This window comes from Tenrec ecaudatus, chromosome 1 (genome assembly GCF_050624435.1).
Source record: "Tenrec ecaudatus isolate mTenEca1 chromosome 1, mTenEca1.hap1, whole genome shotgun sequence".
NCBI lineage: Eukaryota > Metazoa > Chordata > Mammalia > Afrosoricida > Tenrecidae > Tenrec > Tenrec ecaudatus.
In genome coordinates, this window is record NC_134530.1 from 265,536,567 (window position 1) to 265,556,642 (window position 20,076).

The 20,076-nt window shown below is 41.0% G+C and overlaps 1 protein-coding gene and 1 pseudogene across 1 annotated transcript in view; one reads left to right on the forward strand and one right to left on the reverse strand.

Moving 5' to 3' along the window:
• The first annotated feature begins 888 nt into the window (after positions 1-888).
• Positions 889-20,076, forward strand: part of LYST (lysosomal trafficking regulator) — a 264,929-nt gene continuing 245,741 nt past the window's right edge. The window contains exon 1 of the mRNA XM_075532181.1: positions 889-995. The gene's annotated coding sequence lies outside the window, so the exon portion shown is untranslated. The remainder of the gene's footprint in view (positions 996-20,076) is intronic.
• Positions 4,868-6,113, reverse strand: LOC142440388 (ribosome biogenesis protein NSA2 homolog pseudogene; annotated as a pseudogene).

Consider the following 20,076-nt stretch of genomic DNA (forward strand, 5'->3'; position numbering starts at 1 on the left):
ATAGCTTCACATTTTGAGATTTTTGTTCGACCAAAGTTTCTTACATTTAAGAAAAGGCTTCCCAAAAAGTTCATAGAAAAAATTCCATTGTCCTCAGTTTCATTTCCCATGAACTTTTGGAAGTCTCCCCACTCTTCCCCCTCCCCATTTCACCCCCAACTTATTATCTTGGGAGTCCATTGCCACCGATACTGATCCAGTGTATTGCAGAACAGAACTGCACTTTGTAGGGCTTACTTGGCGGTGATCTTTCTGAAGTGGATCATCAATCAATCCTTTCTTCCAATGAACCTTTGGGTGAGTTCTAACCACTTACCTTTTGGTTTCTATTGAGCGCTCAGTCGCTTACAGCACCCAAGAACTCTTAAAGTCTACCAGATCATAGTCTAGAATCTATAGCCTTAGGACAAAATATCTGGAACTACTTCTATTTTTTAATTTGTTATTGCAGTTCTTAAAATGTGACATTTTCCAGGCCCAGAATCCTAGGGGTTCCTAGTAGGTAACACGTCCTCCTCCTCCTGATCCTTTCCCGTATTTTAACTGTGTTCTGTGGACCTACACAAGGGGACCGTGCAACGGTGTAGAACAGCGGAAGTGGAATCCTCCGGGGGATGACTGCCGACTTCAGGCAGGGAGTTGCCGCGTGGAGGAACCTAGAAGACTATCTCGGTGTCGAGCCCTAGGCGGGCCCTTCTCCCTTCTCATTGGTCGGTGGCTCTATGCGTCACGGCTGCGACATTGACAACTACTCAGCCCGCCCACCAGGGGGCGGGGCCTGGTGAGCGCGAGCTGGGGCTAAGTGCGCACGCGCGGGAGAGTGGTCTGGGTCCGGACGGGAGGCAGGGAGGGGGCGGTGTTCCCGGTTTCCTGGGTGACCGGAGGGGCGGGGGCGGGGCGTTCGTGGCGGCGGCAGGAGCTGCGGCGACGCCTCGGGTATTCTCCGAGGGAGGGAGGAGCGCGCCGCTGCAGCGACGACAGCCGCTGAGGAGCAGGTAAAGGCGGTCGCTGGGCGCCAACGCTGCGGGCGGAGGACTCGGTGTCCCGGGTCCTATGCGTGGCCCTGAGGGAAGGCTGGGTGCTTTGGAGGGTGGGGTGGGGTGGGAGGTGGTGGCAGAAGTCCCGGGATAGGGATCCAGCCGCGGCGCGGAGATGGCTGGGAGAATCCGGCCCGGTGCGGCGACCTGGGGCTTCCTCCTCCGCCCCGCCGAGCGCCAGGGCAACTAGCTTTGACAGCAGCCGCGGGGTGCGTGGGAGGCCTCCACGCCGGCGCTCTGACTCGCGCTGGGCGCTAACTTTATGCCCGGAGCGCGCGCGGAAGAGGTCGCGCGGTGTGGCGGCAGGCTGCTGCTACCTTCTCGTAGTGTTGTGCGTGCTTGGGGTGGGGGTTGAGCTGGAGCCGCGGCACTCCCTCGGTCCCCGGCGGCCCGGGCCGGGCTGGAGGGTGACGCCTGGAGTTGTCAGTTTCCGCGCCAACACCCTGCCAGCGGCCGGCTGCTCGGGCTCTTTCTTGCCTCCGGGTGCTTGCACACCTGTCATCTCCAGGACGCCTTCCTCTGCTGCTGGTCACCACCTTTTGCCTGGTCTGGGGAGACCCTCAAAATCCCCTGACAGCCAGTTGCCTTATGCGCTGCGCACCGTCTTGGCTGAGATGACCGTCCGGGTCTGGTAAAGCGGGTGGTTACTTTGGGAAATAATTCTGGAAGAGCCTAGTACCACCGCAGGAGGACCAGGGCTTGTTTCGTTGTTCAGGAGATGACCTCAGAGGTGAGACAGGCAAATCTGACATAGGAAATGCTTCCTAGACACGATTATTATCTGGCTAGATAGAACATCTATGTGCTCACCAGACCCTAAGTGCCTTGCGATAGTTGATAGTTGATGGGTTTGTTTTAAACAGAAATTTTAAAGGGGGCTGAATTTTTATTCTTGTTGAATTTGGGCCAGTGTTTTCTTAATGATTGAATTCAGCTAGTTTTTCCCACAGGGTTTGTTTAACAGTTATGGGACAAACTGACTCGGACTTTTCTGTGTGATGCTTCTTGGCTAGTCTGTGCATTTCTTTAAACTTCAATTCCCCCCAAATTTATGCTAATAAAATGCTGACGCTAACTCTGTATTTTATAGTCATAGATGTAGTCAATTAATAACAGAGTTTCCGTTTTAAAGAGCTTTGTAAAAGGCCATCAACTTTTTTCCAGGTAGCTCTTTGTTGTCATCATGTTGTTATTGTAGAATAGTAAACATGTGTGTTCTTGAATTTGAGAAATATTTGTTGAGTCTCCACTGTGTGACAAACAATTTTCTATAAACAGATAAATATCCCCTCCTTTGTGGAGCTTGCATTGTAGTAGGGACCTTGGTTATTAAACAAAGTATGTGCTATGACAGATGGTGTCAAAACAGAGGAAAGGTACGACAGGGAGTGGGGAGATGCTTCCAAATTGAAATAGAAGTCTAGCCAGGGTAAGACTCCTGGGGAAGATGACATTTGAGCTATGACCAGAAGGAAGTGCACCTCTCTGGAGGAAGGAAGGGTGCTTCAAGCAGAGGGAACAATAGTTGCAAAACCTCTAAGAGAGATGTGTGCTGAGCATGTTTAAGGATAGTAGAGGCAGAATTGGCTTTGTTCCGTGAGCAAAATAAGAGTAGTAGAAATAAAGTCAGAAAGGGCATTGGAGATCAGATTGTGTAAAATCTGTAGACCTTTGTGAGAACTTGAGCTTCAACTCTAAGAAGATTTTGAATAAAGAAGCGATTAAAAAAAAAGGATCCCTGGTTGTGCAGTGGGTTAAGCATTGGGTTGCAGTCATTAAGTTCATAACTCAGATCCAGCAGCCACTCATTGGGAGAAAAGATGAGGCTGTTTGCTCCTGTAAAGATTTAATATTGGAAAACCTTAAGACACAGTTCTATTCTGTCCTATAGGGTTGCTGTGCATTTGAATTGACTTAACGGCTATAGGTTTGGCTTTAAAAAAAACTTAAAAAAAACATTATTTGATAATTGGATGTAGAATAGACTTTGTTGGGATGGGGATCAAGGTTGAGGAAGAGCAGAGCAAAATACCACTTAAGGGTCTGTTCTGAAAACCCCTACTGGAGATGATGTGGCTTGAATCATTGGTGGGGGTGGTAAGGGGTGGTTGCTTTCAGGAGAAGTTGGGATAGAGTCAACATGAGATGCAGAGGAAATTTTTTGTTCTGAGAGAGTAGAAAAATGGGGTAGATATTTACTGAAATGAGGTTTATGAGAGGAGCAGTTTTGATGGTAAAACTAGGAAAATGATTAAACATCCAGGTGGAGATGATTTTTAGTAGCGCAGTGATGCTGTATACAAGAAACTCTTTACCCTGACCATAATCGGAGACCCTGGAGAGCATAAACGGGTAAGCACTTGGGCATTGGTGGGAGTTCAAACCCACCCTGAGATGCCTCGGAAGGAAGGAAGGTGTTAGTGTTAACATTACCCTGCGGAGCAATTTGACTCTGCATGGGTGGTATTTCTATGAGTCAGAATGGAACCAGTGTCACTGGTTTTTGTTTGTTTTGGTTTGGGCTTAATATTTTCATATATAATTTCCTAATTTTGGGGGGTCCTTTTAGCCCATTTTCTTTTTAGCATTTTGAACCAACCTAGTCATTCTTTTCCTAAATGTAGTTTTAAATTTTATTTGCTTGCTCTCAGAACATGTTAGTTTTAGTGATAGAGAGAGTCAAATAATCCAGAATCTCAGAGTACATCTTTAGCCTTTAGCTGTATTTAACTTGAATACTTCATCTGACCAATTATTTTGTGAATTTTATCTAGATGACAGCTTATGTTGAAGAATCTCCAATATCCACCCTCCTCGGTTCATACAGAAACAGGTTTAGTCCAATTAAGGATATTTTTTAAACCGCAGAAATCTTATGAGGAAATATGGTTTCACCTGGCCATTATGAATATATAATAGAAATGTTCTATGTTTTCAGTACTTTACAAGAAGTCAGTAGTATATATATTCTCCTAATTATTTTATTTCATTAAAAATGGTTTGAGATAAATGGGCCATCAGGTTTGTGGAATTTAAGATTTGCTTTTTATATCAAGAAAACAAGAAATAGGCTACTGTTTTAAAATGAGTTTCAACTTAACAGTAATCTAAGGAAGGAGGCCTGGTGACGTTGTAGCTTATGCATGGGGCTGCACACTGCAAAGGCAGCAGCTTTAAACAACCAGCCATTCCACGGGAGAAAGTTGAGGCTTCGTACTCCAGTCAAGATTTACAGCCTCAGAAATCCACGGGAGCAGTGCTGCTCTGTTATGTAAGGTCTCTGTGAACAAGAATGTACTCGATGCAGTACATTTGGAGGATTTTTTTTTTTTTTGTATCCTAAGGAATCGTGTTGGTACTGCTGAGTAGACTTGGAACTGCTAACCCAAAGCGTGGTGGTTTACATACAACAGCTACGCCACAGAATAGAGACGAGGCTTGCTGCTCTTGTAAAGATTCACAGCCTCCAAAGCCCTCTGTGGAGTGGTTAGGACTTCGAGTCGACTCAGTGTTAGTGGGTTTTGTTTTGTTTTTATATCCTAAAAACACGTACAAATCTGTCAGACTAATAAGTAATTATAAGCTAATTTTACAATCAAGGAGAACACTGTTCACTTTCCCTGCAGCTCCTCACTAGTTAGTCCTTGGACCTCCTTTTTTTTTTTTTAACAACTGAGCCATTTTAATGTTTTTCTTATAAATAGTTTTCTTGCCGACTTTAGACATGTAAACTGCTAGATGGAACTAAAAAACACAAGATCATAATGGTGATTTTCCTGATTGCTTTGTTATCCTCACAAATAAAGGTAGCTCGTTGTATAAAACTGCCATCAAACCAGTAAGACTACCTTGGCGCATCCAGCATTTTCAGGATTGTTGGGAGCCTGGGCATATTTCCCCCAAATCACCTTTCCTCCTTGTGTCACCAGGCTCAGCCCACTCCCATTCACTTCATTGATGGTCATCATGCCCAGCATTGAATACCACGGGAATGAGAGGGTCCTCTTTACACGAGGTATTCGTAAGCAGAAGGCCATTGTAAGTTCAGGGTGGGTGATGTTAAAGCCCCCTGGTCTGATGAATCGTTCACATTTTGGTGGTTTTGTTTAAAGATATCTCCAACAAAGCAGACTTTAGTAGCCATCCTGTTTCATGCCTTCTTTTTGCTCTTTCTTCTTCCAGTAACTTTGAGTACTTCAGCTTTCCCCCTGGGCACTGACTGGGCAGAGGACTTAGTTTCCTGCTTTTTCCTTTTTGTAGAAACATTTTATAAAGTGCTTTAGCTCGAGACTGTTCCTTATCCAGCAGATAGGCAGGCACTATACCTTTTGGGGTTTCTCTTTTCATACATCTAGACAGTCTTTTTCATTTGTATTTTTTCATCATGATGCTGCTTATGGTGGAGCTTGGCCTTCAGACCAATCATCTTTTGTCTTCTGTGAACACTCATGAGCCTCCTGACTTTCCTTCTTTCTCTTTTTCTCATGGTAATCCGAATGATACCCCTGGTGCTTACAGGGGAACTCAGTAAAAGGTGCAGTGCCAGCCTCATAGTGGCCCTGCTGGATAAGGTAGAACTACCCCTTGGGGATTTTGAGGCCTCAAGTCTTCAGTGGAGAAGAAAATCTCATCTTTCTCCAGAGATGCTGCTGGTGGAATTGAACTGCTAACTTTGTGGTTAGCAGCCTAACTTGTAACTCACTATGCCACAAGAACAAGTGCCCCATAGGCTTTCCAAGGCTATAAACCTTCACAGAAGCAGACTACCACATCTGTCTTTTGAGGAGGCGCCCGGTGTGTGTGCACGTATGTGTATTTTAAACAAACACATTTATTCTTGCACACTTTGGGAAGATAGAGGTCCAAATTCAGAGCGCCTGCTCTTTGTTGCCCTGGGGACAAGCTCTTGTCTTCTTTCAGTTTTGGTAGGCCCAGCATTTCTGGGCAATCTTCAGATGTCTTGGTATCAGTCTTTCTTCTAGAAGCTTCACAGTACAGGTGTGCTGCACTCCTGGTGGCCCTTATTTTTTGGTGGTACTCGATCTCTTTCAGTCCGGTAGATGGAACCACTGACATTTGGGCTGGCAGCTGAGCACTTAAACCATCATTGTGCAACCAAGCCTCGTATGTAGTCTTTGAATAGCACTTTTCCTTTACAGAACATGTTATCTTTTAGTGTTTCATGTAACCCTTACCGAGCCCTGTCAAATCATGTAAGATGAGGAAGACAAGCAATAGCTCTATAGAAGAGACTTTATGAAGAGCTTGCTCAGATATGAGGTAAAGGAGAAGAAGGTACTAAAGAAAGTGGGCTTTGAAGATTTCTGATTGAGAGGGTAAATGATAAGTTGGATAATTAATTTTAAGGATACAAGTGGAGGAGGTTTGGAGATGTGAAATTTATTGGAACAAAGAAGGAAATACTTGAAATTGTAAAACTACTTAAAGCTTTAGAAAAGTGTGAAGCAAACGAAACATTATTCATTCAGCAAGTACAAACTATTCTTTTAAACACTTGAAAAAGCAGGGGGACCGTGAGTGGAAACTTGAGTTAGCAGACCTGCCAGTGGGAGGTTTTTCTTTTAAGAGTAGAGGAGTTTCTTTAAGACCAGAGGATGTACATTGGTACAGATCATAGCTGGAAGCACAGGGAATCCAGGACAGAAAAACCCTAGGGACCAATAATGAGAGTAGATATACCAGGAGAGTAATATATATCAGGTAGGGGGAGAAAGGGGGAACCGATCACAATGATCTACATATAACCTCCTCCCTGGGGGATGGACAACAGAAAAGTGGGTGAAGGGAGACATTGGACTGTGTAAGACATGAAAAAAAATAATTTATAAATTATCAAGGGTTGATGAGGGAGGGAGGGAGGTTGGGGGAGGGAGGGGAAATGAGCTGATACCAAGGGGGCTCAAGTAGAAGGAAATTGTTTTGAGAATGATGATGGCAACAAATGTACAAATGTGCTTGACACACAATGGATGGATGTATGGATTGTGATAAGAGTTGTACGAGCCCCCAGTAAAATGATTTAAATAAAAAAGAGTACAGGAGTTGAGATCACTTTAATGGGTCATGAGGGAAAGATCCATTGAAGAAGAAAAGACAGAAACAAAATTAACTTCCAAAAAGTTTATTCCACCTCATCGAGTTGAGTATTGAGGGGAGACTAGCCCTCCTTTGCGATTGGAAAGGGACTTGATCAGGGTCAAGTGACCTAATTGCTGAATAATGATGAACAATGCTGAGTAAAGTCACAAATGTAATAGATATCAATCAGGATGGTTAATTATTCTCTAGCAACCTCCCATAACAGAGGAGAAAATAGCTAATTAGACTAATGAACCGTTGGGATTGGATGGGAAGGTGCGATCGAGAACATGGAATGGGGAGGGCAGGGTAGAGTGAGAGGAAAGGAGGTAGAAATGAAGGGCTGGGTGATAGGGATACTTCTTGACTAAGGAAAACCAAGCCCATATGGACTGACAAATGCAGTGGAGAATGAAGACGGTGGAGAACCACAAGTCTTAGGAGCAGAGCAAATAGCGATCAAGGAGTGTTAGAGATAGATAAATGGAAATGTGATGTGAAAATCCAACATTTAACTTTTTGGATTTGGAGCAGTTTCAGGGGATAACAGCCTCCTGCATGAAGGCTCACCCATGATACTAGACAGCCAAGATTAACAGTGCTAATTACATAAATACTAGTATTTTATCTGTCTATTAATCATTTTATTAGGGGCTCATACAACTCTTATCACAATCCATACATCCATCAATTGTCTAAAGCACATTTGTACATTCATTGCCCTCATCATTCTCAAAACACTTACTCTCCACCTAAGTCCCTGACATTAACTCCTCATTTTTTCCCCTCCTTCCCTGCTCCCCCCTTCCTCATGAACCCTTGATAATTTATAAATTATTATTTTGTCATATCTTGCCCTGTCTGATGTCTCCTTTCACCCACTTTTATGTTGTCTGTCCTTCAGGGAGGAGGACACATGTAGATCCTTGTAATCAGTTTCCCCATTCCAGCCCACCCTCCTTCCATTCTCCTAGTATCACCACTCATACCACTGGCCTGAAGGGATCATCCACCCTGGAGTCCCTGTGTTTCCAGTTCCTACCTGTACCGGTACATCCTCTGGTCTAGCCAGATTTGTAAGGTAGAATTGGGATCATGATAGTGGGGGAGGAGGACACATTTAGGAATTAGAAGAAAGCTGTATATTTCATCGTTGCTATATTGTACTCTGACTGGCTCATCTCCTCCCCGAGACGCTTCTGTAAGGGGATGTCCAGTGGCCTACAGATGGCCTTTGGATCACCACTCTGCACTCCCCCCATCATTCACTATAAGATTTTTTGTTATGATGATGCCTGATACCTGATCCCTGCAACACCTAGTGATCGCACAGGCTGGTGTGCTTCTTCCATGCGGGCTTTGTTGCTTCTGAGCTAGATGGCTGCTTGTTTACCTTCAAGCCTTTAAGACCCCAGATGCTATACCTTTTGATAGCCAGGCACCATCAGCTTTCTTTGCCACATTTGCTTAAGCACCCATTTGTCTTCAGTGATCATATCATGGAGGTGACCACACAATGATATGATTTTTTGTTCTTTAATGCCTGATAACTGATCCCTTTGGCACCTCGTGATCACACAAGCTGGTGTACTTCTTCCTAGTGGACCTTGTTGCTTCTGAGCTAGATGGCCGTTTGCTTACCTTCAATCTTTAAGACCCCAGACGCTATATCTTTTGATAGCCGGGCACCATCAGCTTTCTTCACCACATTTGCTTATTCACTGGCTTTGTCTTCAGCGGTTATGTCGGTAAAGTGAGCATCATAGAATGCCAATTTAATAGAACAAAGTATTCTTGCATTGAGGGAGTACTTGAGTGGAGGCCCAATGTCCTTCTGATATCTTAATACTAAACCTATAAATATTTGCACAAGGATCTATTTCCCCATCCTCATATATAAATATATTTGCATATGTACATGCCTTTATTTAGACCTCTATAAATGCCCTTTGCCTCCTAGCTCTTTCCTCTATTTCCTTTGACTTTCCTCTTGTCCCACTATCATGCTCAGTCTTCATTTGGGTTTCCGTAATTCCTCTTGGTTACATTACCCTTGGTCACACCCTATCAGACCTCCTACAGCCTCCTCACCACCGATTTGGATCAGTTATTGTTCCCTTGAAATAGTAGTATTTTTAAAAACTACTGTTTCTTGAGTGCTATCTTCTAGTCAATATACTAAATGCTCTCCATAGGTTGTACTTATTTTTTACATAATTTTGTGAGATTGCAAAATATTCTGAAAGCTGTCTGACCACCTCTGGCTACCCAAAAAGGGAAGAGAATCCAGCCTCATATTTACTCCAGGATGATGCCAGAGGTCAGTCATGTCTCCACCCCTCAACTTTCTTTACCCTATCCAGACACTGGCTCTCGTCCCTCCCCAGCACTCCACTCTGGGCTGTGTTTGATAGTCTGCTTTAGTGGCCACATATAACTCACAGACAATACTCACAATTATAGGTATTTATTAGGGAAGTTACAGGTTACAATTTAGAATCAGTAACGTTAAGGGTACAGTTGTTTTTGCCTGCAGCACCTTTTTTTCAGCTGGGCCAACAGGCACACATTTCTCTGGTCGTTGGCCTCAGTCATGCAGTCCCTTGACATCTCTCTGCCATGCTCAGGCAAGTGTTATAAAGCTCCTTTAGAGCTGATAAATGCCCAAAGGGCACCCCACACTATAAGCCAGCCTCCTGCTTTAAGGCACTCAACTTTATTTGTCTTGTGGGAGGGGAAGCCCACCACTCTGCTCTGCGCTCTTGGGGAAGTTGTCCCTGGCATTTCCACATCCCTGGAGACACAGGAATCTCAAGATCTGAAGGATATGCTTCACTCATGGCTCAGCTTTCTTGGTGCCCATTTGAATCTTCTTGCTTTTGCCCTCCTTCGCTTTATACCCAGTGAAACGGGTCAGTCCCCATGGAGAGTTTCACATGTCCTATCTGTATGCTGCTCCCTAGTCATTTCATGGGACTAAGAGAGAAAAGCCAAACCGAGGAATTCAACTACACCACAGAAGTATATAGAAGTAGCTCCATTTTACAAATGAGGAGACTGGGGCCCCGTGAGCTTAGGTAATTTATTGAAATCACACAGTTAAGTACCTAAGTCTAGCTCCGCAGTCCTTATGCTCATTTACAAATTATACTTGTTTTCTGCAGATGGGAGTCATTGAAGTAGAGGAAGTTGAAGAGGTCAAAGTTTAGGGTGTCTCTTGGAAAACCAAGAGGATACTACTCTCTTGAATTCTTGACCAGGGATCTGGGTGTGTTTGACGGGAAGCAGTTTACTAAGAGGAGGCGATGAAGCAATCGTCCTATGTAAAATAGAGGTAGTTCTTAGCAAATAAACTAGCGTTTTAAAGGTATGGAGTAAAGAATCCAGGCAGGGAGGAGGACTTACTTGTTTGAGTATGAAAAATAAGAAAGAATAGGTGGGAAGGTAGAATGATAATGTAATGTGTCAACCAAACAGGCACCATTTTGAGAGTGAGAGTGTCATCAATAATTACTCCAGGAAAATAAAAATAAACCAGGACTAGCATTGTCAAATCAAGATGTTGAATCGTACCAGTCATAGATAGCTAACGAAGCTATCACCTTGGAGACGGTCATGGATGATGAAAATTATGATGAGGGATCAAAGACCCCAAATTCAAAAAACATACTCTATAGAGACCGTCTTATCAAGCCTTCAACAGGACAAAGGAAAAACAAAGGCAATCCTCTGATGAAGGAAACTGTCAGGATATACACAGTCCAGAGGCCAAAAGAATTCCACAAACTTCACTCACGGGGTCCATTATATGCGCTAGAAAGCAAAGGAGTCATTACAAGATCACGATTGGTGGCAGGTCAATTTAGTCAGTGTCACAGGCTAGACTACAGAAGTAGGGAATGAATCATGACTGGGATATGTATACAGTTGTAGATTTAAAAGGTTACAGCTTGGTTCTGGGGTTTCCACATACTGATTCAGGTATGACTCATGATGATATGAACCTGAATCATAATACCAAGACCTCAACTTTTGATTTAGACTAGATAGCATGCAGCTATTTTTGGTAAATTTTTACGGACATGATAGGCGAGCACCCTAGTTCTTTGTGACAGTCTGAGGACAAACTGCTCCTCTGTGGATTTGCTATCTACTTTCTATTCTTCCTGAGGACAAGCTGTCATTCGCTGGACTTCCCACTTGTCTGAGCATAGCAACATTGTTGAAGTAACATAAGAAACTCAAATGGTGTGTGAATTTATGCCAAGACTTAAAGTGGAGTTAGAACTCTTGCTGTGGACTGCAACCTACCATAAACTAAATGCTTTAGAATTTAAGCGCTCACACATCTGTCCTCTGATCAGGGATTTTATTAAAACCATCCAATCATGCTTAGCTTGTTTCATTTTCTTTTGCATAGACAGTATGGTTACTTCTGTAGATGATTGCTTTTGGTGGGATAAGCCCCCCCCCCAGTAGTTTTACTTGCAAGCAATTTATATATCATATAATTCTATAGTTCAATCATTTAATCATATCATGGAGAATTGTACAATCAGCCCCACATCAATTTTAGAACACTCTCTCTCCACCATGGTCAAATCACCTTTAAGATGATTCATGCAATCACAATCAATTCTAGTATTCCCTTCCCCCTTCCATCTTTATTAGTTACACCGTTTCCTCCCTATGCCCTCCCCCCTTGTACTCCCTATATCCCCTTGTATCCATTATTCTCATTATGCATTCACTCCTCCTGTGCTTCACATCTGGGAGACCCAACACAAAACAACAGGAAGCAAAATCGCACTAAGGTGGTAAGGGGATAAACCTAGTAGTATGCAGACAAAAATACTAGTAATGTGTAGGAAGGAAGAGGCAAGCCACTATCATTTTTGATAGCTGGACATTGCTGATTTTCTCCATTGTGTCTCATTGTAGACCTCAGTCTTCAGAGATTATCTTCTAAAGGTTAGTAGAGAATGGGGCCACGTTAGAAGAACTAGCTGCTTTGTAATTAGCCTGCAAACCTTAAAGTGGGAGCTAATATTATTCTGAACAATATAACTCGTCTGCATTCATAGGCAAAGGTGATGTAGTGTTGCAGTGGCTATGAGTTGGGCTACTAGTCCTAAGGTCAGTTCAACCACCAGCCCCTCCAAGGGAGAAAGATGGGGCTTTCTTTTTCCCAAACCATTTTATTAAGAACTAATCCAGACATCATTTCATAGTTCAATCACATCAAGCAGTATTATAAAATTGCTACCACAATCAGTTTCAAAACATTTCTACCTTCTTGAACTCCTTGATATCAGCTCCCCCTTACACCCTCATCTCTACCACCATACTTCCTAGTAAGCCTTATTCTAGTTGGTGTCTCTTTAGGTTCATTAACCCTGAGTTTCCTTTATAGACCATGATAGGTAGGTTTAAACACATAACAAGATTCAGGAAGGCTACCCACGATGACAAGACACATCAGAGATAAAGCCCTCTCTCTCTCTCTCTCTCTCTCTCTATATATATATATATATATATATATATAGCCAACCAGATCAAACCAGATGAGGCTTTCTACTTTTGTAAAGAGTACAGTCATGGAAACTCACAGGGGCAGTTCTACCCTGTCCTATAGGGTCACTATGAGTCAACATTGACTTAGTGGGAGTGAGTTTGGTTTGGGTTTTATATTCATAGGTAGCATTTTAGCTTTCTGAGAAATTACATCAGAAGTAACCTTCATATAATATTTGATAATCCTAATAGTAATAACAATTGTAATGAGAATCAGTCCAGTCAATAGTATAGATTAAAATATTAGTAAGAAAAATATAAAGGAAGGTATCAGTTAAAACTCATGGAAAGATCTATCTATACACATTTTTCTTATCAATATGATCTAATTGCTAGAACAAAACTACTTAAAAAACAATGAGGGTTAGGTCCAAAGCAATAAATTTCATAATTTCATGACATAAATGAAAGTAAGATTCATTTATCACTAAGGGAAAGCTGCCAATCTAAAAAACCATAAATGCAGATAAGATAAAAATCAATGGATTTGAAAAGAGATAGAAAATATATTGATTGTGTGGGAAATTCTTACCAGCCAGTAAGCCCAATTTGCTAACATAAGGCAGCCTCAAAAGCAATAAAAAAATTAAACAAAATAGGCTGACCTCAACGTGAAGTCTTTATCCACCACTTAGGGAGCTGTCTTCTGCTCCTGCTGACTAAAGTTTTCCACATATGAGAGGCATTTTATAAATTACTTGAAAAAAGTGATAACCCAGTCTGAATACCCAGTCTGAATTCTTGAAAAGAACACAATTCTCTGAGCAAAGTGATTTTACTAGTTTATCTAGACTTTTGACTCAAAAGTGACTTTTACGGACTAGTTTTCCAAGACGTAAGGTTCCAAAGGACACCCAAAGGCAGGGGTCTATGTGGGTTGCCTTAAGTTCCATGCAAGTAAAAAATCTGGAAACATTACTAATGTTAGGCCAGTTAGGTGAAATAACCCACAAAACCATTTACTTCTTTGTACCAAGGAAAAATTCTCATGAGATGTTCATTTATACATAAAGCAACATCAGTAACTACTCTCCTGTACTAAAGCTGTAATGTCATTCTCTGAGACCTCAAATTAGTCTAAACACAAAGCATTCATCTATTTAAGGGAAAAACTATTCCTGTAAATCTATTTTGTTAAATTATATTTTGAACTAGAGACCATTTTTTAGTTATGGTTTTTATTACTTTACTAAGCTTAGCAGCAAAAAATTTTAATTTTGAGTTATGTTATCTACATCCATTTAAAGTCCAATTATGTTTTAAAATGTAAGAACCAGCTATTTCAGTAGATAATACCATTATGGTGACTATAAGATTTTCTATGGTAAGAATTTTTCCTTTTCATTTTTCTTCCTAATGACTTTCAGATATTTATTTTCTGGTCATAGTTTTATATTCCTCTTGTATTTAATATCACAAGTACTACTCAAAATCTATAGGCAAAATCAACAAACCTAATTAGATAATGTAAGAGAAAGGAGAAAGTTGGTTTTTTATATACATAAAACCAGAAAGTATTCCCAAATAAAACCCATCTTATGTTTTGGTCTATTTAGGCTATGTAATACATTTCTATCCCTTGGAACTTTTGATTAGTTACAATTGTCAACCTGTCAGCTTCTACACCAGAGCTGTGGAAATCTTGATTCAGTCCAGTAGGATGTGTGTTGAAAATTTCACAATTTATTTTCATCATTTTATTGGGGGCTCTTACAGCTCTTATCACAGTCTGTCCATCCATCCATCCATCCATCCATCCATCCATCCATCCATCCATCCATCCATCTATCCATTGTGTCAAGCACATTTGTACATACGTTGCTATTTTCAAAACATTTTCTTTCTACTTGAGCCCTTGGTGTCAGCTAAAATTTCATAATTCCTTTTCATAAGTACAGTACTTACTTTGACATCTTATTAGGAGAGACCAATCCCAGGAAAAGGATATCATACTTGATAAAGTAGAGGAGGAGAGTGATAAAGAGGAAGACCATCAAGGTGATGGATTGCCACAGTGGCTGCAACAAAGGGCTCAACCGCAGGAACAATTGTGAGGATGACCCAGGACCCACCGGTGTTTGGTTCTGCTGTGCACAGGGTTACTATGAGTTGGAACTGACTAGTGGACACCTAACAACAGTTAGCTTGTCTTTATGTTGGAATGTTTTGATCAAGTGTTTCAGCAAGTCAGAAAAAAAAAGTATCTACACATGATAAGACTTAATATGGCCACGATTAACTTATAATTATTATAAAAATACTCCTTAAAAGTGAAGACCTAATGGGGTTAATTACAAAAGTAATGTAACAGTAAATAAAGCCAACTTACATCAAATTTGTTAAAATATTTCTAAATATAAGAATTAACCTTATTTTTTAAAACACTCTACATATAATAATCTAGAGACATAATACCGTACAGTCAGCATATGCCAAGAATATATTAGGGTTATTTAGGTCTCTAAACATCTAAATCAAGCTCCACAGTAAGTGGAATAAATCTCCCAGTCCATTGGTTTTTATGCGATTAGCTTCAAAAGAAACAAAAGCGTGACTAACTTAGAAATTAAAATAACTAAAATTGTAATACAGCATCAAGTCTTCCTGGTCACATACTAGTGTGTGTGACATAAGAGGCACCTGTAGCATACATTTTAAACTCAAGAGAATCAGGTTCTTCTTTTGATGTGACAACACATTCTGTGTTGCCTATAACTTACTAAATAAAACTTTGTTTTGTTTGTTTTTGTCTATGTAAAGTAGGAAAAATACTTGTGACTTTCCATAAAGTGTCAAATTATCAGGGGTTTATCATGGTCACTGAGAAACACCTGATACTTAACTATTTAAACTGCTATTTGGCAATGAACCAAATTATTTGTGTTATATTCTTGTTAATAACGTTCCCCAACTCTCTGCCTTTGAGCTGATTCTGATTCATTAGTGACTTTCTAGGAGAGACTAGAACTGCCCTGGTGGGTTTCGATTCTCTGAACTCTTTACAGGAGTAGAAAGCCTCAGTCTTTCTCCCAAGTAGCTGCTGGTGGTTTCAAATACTTATTTTGCAGTCAGCACCATAAAACCTGAAACGATTAAACTTTAGCAACACAGATAAAAGTTTGACCACATCAAATAAATTCCTTTTCATACAAATTTTAAAACATCATCACTGTTACATGTCTCTTATTTCAATTCACGATGACCCTCCAGACCAAAGCAGAGAACTGCTGCATGGGGTTTTCAGGGATGTAAATCTTCATGGGAGCAGGCTGTGTTAACTTTACTTCTGTGGAGCAGCTGGTGGGCTTGAATGACCAATCTCTGATTAGTTCCTCAAAGTTTAATTCACTGTTCTACCAGGGCTCCTCATCCTTTATAACCCTTTAAATGACAAAATTAACACATTTATTAGCAGACCTGAATTCACACACACACACACACACACACACACACACACACTCTCTCTCTCTCTCTCTCTCTCTCTCTCTCTCTCTCTCTCTCTCACACACACACACACACAGAAATATAAGACATCTAAAACAAAAAGTATTTGATAAAACAAAAGTGTTTTAACTAAAACAAAAAACATATGAACTTAAATTATAATAGACATTTATTAATCAGTTTAAACCAGTAAATTACTTAAGGATCTTAAAATGATCTTTTTGCTACAAAACATAATTACTGCTGAAAGTTTGCTTAAATATACTAAATTTCTGTTAAAATTTTTACTGTTTTCCCCAATTTAAATTTAGCCCTATACAAGTACAAACTAGTTTTACTTTATTTTTTTTAAATTTTATTCTTTTTATTTCTCTTTTTTTGTTTCTTGTTTTTACTTACTATTTTCTTTTTACAAACCCTTGTGTCGAGGGCTGACTTTCAATAGATCGCAGCGAGGGAGCTGCTCTGCTACGTACGAAACCCCGACCCAGAAGCAGGTCGTCTACGAATGGTTTAGCACCAGGCTCCCCACGAACGTGCGGTGCGTGCTAGTTTTACTTTAAAACAAAATGATCTCTTTGAAGACTACCAGGAAACCAGGGATGATGACAGGAACAGGGGGGCTGGTCATAGGAAAATTTGCAGGGAAGAAGGATGGAAGGGGAAGAGGGGGAGAAAGAACCACATTTATGGGGAGGTTTAATGGAATATTACTAATGATTTCATTTGTTAAGATGGACTATGGACCTATACAGAATATGATTCTTTAAAAACCAAGCCCAAAACAACAAGAGTGAAGGCTCACAACCTTAATTAAAAACAAAACAAAACAACCTTATAGACTACTTACTCCTTGGACCCAAATATTGGTCTAAGGGGCTGAAAAAGAGAGGCAAAGTAAAACGGAGATGGATTTGGTGTCTTTAGTGTTTATTTCAAACATATGAAAAAAAATGGTCTTTTCCTTAAACACATTTCATAATGCCTAATTTAAGCTACTTGGAAATATTTTGCTTTCAAGCTCATTATAAACACAAAAGCCTTTTATCAAAATGAATTTATGTCATTAATTCTTTGTCATATTAAGACTATGTATATAAACATGTCAGATGCCATCAAGTCCGGGCTGACCCATAGCAACCCTATACACAACAGAACGACCGACTGCCTGGTCTTGTACCATCCTCACAATTGTTCTTGTGCTTGAGTCCACTTTGTCAGTCCACCTCATTGAGGACCTTCCTCTTTCCACTGTCCCTCTAGCAAACGTGATGTGTTTCTCCAGGGACTGTTCTCTCTTGACAACATCTCTTAAGTGTATGAGACTTCACCATCCTTGCCTCTAAGCAACATCTGTCCTTTTAGCAGTCCATGGTACTTGCAGTATTCTTCTCCAGCACCATAATTTGAAGGCATCGATTTTTCTTTGGTCTTCTTTATTCCGTGTCCAACTTTGACATACATGTGAGGCAATTGAAAATGCCATGGCTTGGGCGAGGTTCATTTTAGCCCTGAAAGTTGTGTTTTTTAGTACTCTAAAGAGGTCTTGTGAAGCAGTAAGTTCCTTGAAAACATATTATCCTTCAAAAGATAAAAAATTGTATATTCATTACTTTTAACATGCTTCATAAGATTTTTAGAGAAAATTTAAAATTTTTCAAGGCTTTATGATAATTTGTTTCTTCTTATACCAGTCAAAATAACCATTTTACCTTTTCTGAGTACTTTTCAAATTGGCTAGTTTATATAATTTATATAAAAGTTTCTGTAAGATGAGTCAGATATGCCACTTCCATTGCCAACAGTGAAGCATTTGCAGGGACATTGAATGGTTTAATATGGCTGTTCCTGCCCAAACCCTAAATCATCTTCTAGCCCAAACCTCAAATCTCACCAAAGTACCTTTCCCTGCATGGGTCTGGTAAGAAGGTGGAGGAAAATGCTGACAGGATTCACCTGTGAGTAATGGGGACAAGATACACTCCCCCTAAGGGGTAGACATCCTGCTGTGTATATAATGAGCCCCGAGAAGCAGAGGGAGGGGATTTCATGAGCAGCAAGAGCCAGGAGTGTAGTATATCCTCTGAATCCAAGATCCCCTCACAGTGAACCTCCTGGATCCAGATGACAGCTGTTCCATCAAAGGAGCGGCACAGAACCAGGAGTCAGAGCATGGAACAGTGGTGGACTTCCCAACCCAAGGAGCAAGTTAAGATGCGTGCTTTTGTGCAGCGGACTGGCTTGTGGAATGGGGACCCTCTGGACACTTAATTGTGTGCGTTTGCTGATCCTTGGAGTTTCAACTGAATACCTTCGGGTTGAGGTTTACAGCAGAGTGGCTTGCCCTTTGGGCATTTAGTAATAAACCTGAAACTTGGCAGTAGGTCCTTATGAACAACTACCCTGAACATTTCTAATGGGCATTACAACTTGTTAATGTCCTAAACCCTTTAGTCATGGATTTTGTCTGAGAGTTCTGTATAGCCATTGCAATAGATAATAGAACCCCCTAGAGAGGTAAAATAGAGAATGAATAATTAAGACAATTAGTATCTTAGACATAGCCATTGCCCCGTGTCAGCTCCAATTTACAGTGAACCTACAGGATAGCGCATAACTGTTCCACATTGTGTGCCTCCCAGCCTGCGGTTCTTACAGAAGTGACACTACATCCCTCTCCCATGGAGCAACTGGGGGCTCACACGACTGACCTTTTGGCGAGCAGCCAAGTGCTTGACCACTTTGTCATCGGGGACTTCACCTCTTCAGCATTTCATTCAAAAGGCAGATTCCTTGTAGCAGCTATCACGACTGTACCTAGATCTAGTTATCAGAAATCTCAATAATAGTCTTGGCCCAAATGTTTGCAAGAGAGCACACAAAAGCATTTGCAAATAGAACAAATTTTAACCAAGATTATCCTTAATCACACAATACAAACACTAATCAAGTTTTTCAGTGGAAAAAAAGGGGCAGAAATGGAAACTTATTTTTCCCAAAATAGGCACTGAAATTCTACATTAGTTCTAGTGTACTCAGTTTAAAGTATAAATACAAAACCAGTGTCCTAGCTGGGTGAAAAAACCCAGGCTTGTTTATCTAAGATGTTAAGAATTAGGGTGAAAATTTGGTTGTTCAGGGTTAAATAAAATTTCTAGCAGGGAGCTAGTCTTCTGAGATTCTAATTTACTGTGTAGAGAACTCTAAACTTTTTGAGGGTGTTTTTTGTTTTATTTTAAAAATCATTTCATTGGAGGCTCATACAACTCTTATCACAATTCATAAATCCATCCATTGTGTCAAGCACATTTTTACATTCATTGCTCTCATCATTCTCAAAACATTTGCTTTTCACTTAAAGCCCTTGGTATCAGCTCCTGATTTTTCCCCTCCCTCCCCGCTCCCCGCTACCTCATGAATCCGTGATAATTTATAATTATTATTTTGTCATGTCCGACATCTCCTTCCTTTCAACCACTTTTCTGTTGTCTGTCCCTCAGGGAGGAGGTTATATATAGATCCTTGTAATCCGTTCCCCCTTTCTACCCCAACTTCCCTTCACCCTATGGTATCACCACTCTCACCACTGGTCCTAAAGTGATCATCTGTCCTGGATTCCGTGTCCAGTTCCTATTTGTATCAGAGTACATCCTCTGGTCTAGCCGGAGTTGTAAGGTAGAATTGGGATCATGTTAGTGGTGAGGGGAGGAAGCATTTAAGAATTAGAGGAAAGTTGTGTGTTTCATTGTTGTTACACTATACCCTCACTGGCTGGTCTCTTCTCCGAGACCCTTCTGTAAGGGGATGTCCTGTTACCTGCAGATGAGCTTTGGGTCCCCAATCTATACTCCCCCTCATTTACAATGATAAAATTTTTTGTTCTTTGATGCCTGATACCTGATCCCTTCGACACCTCATGGTC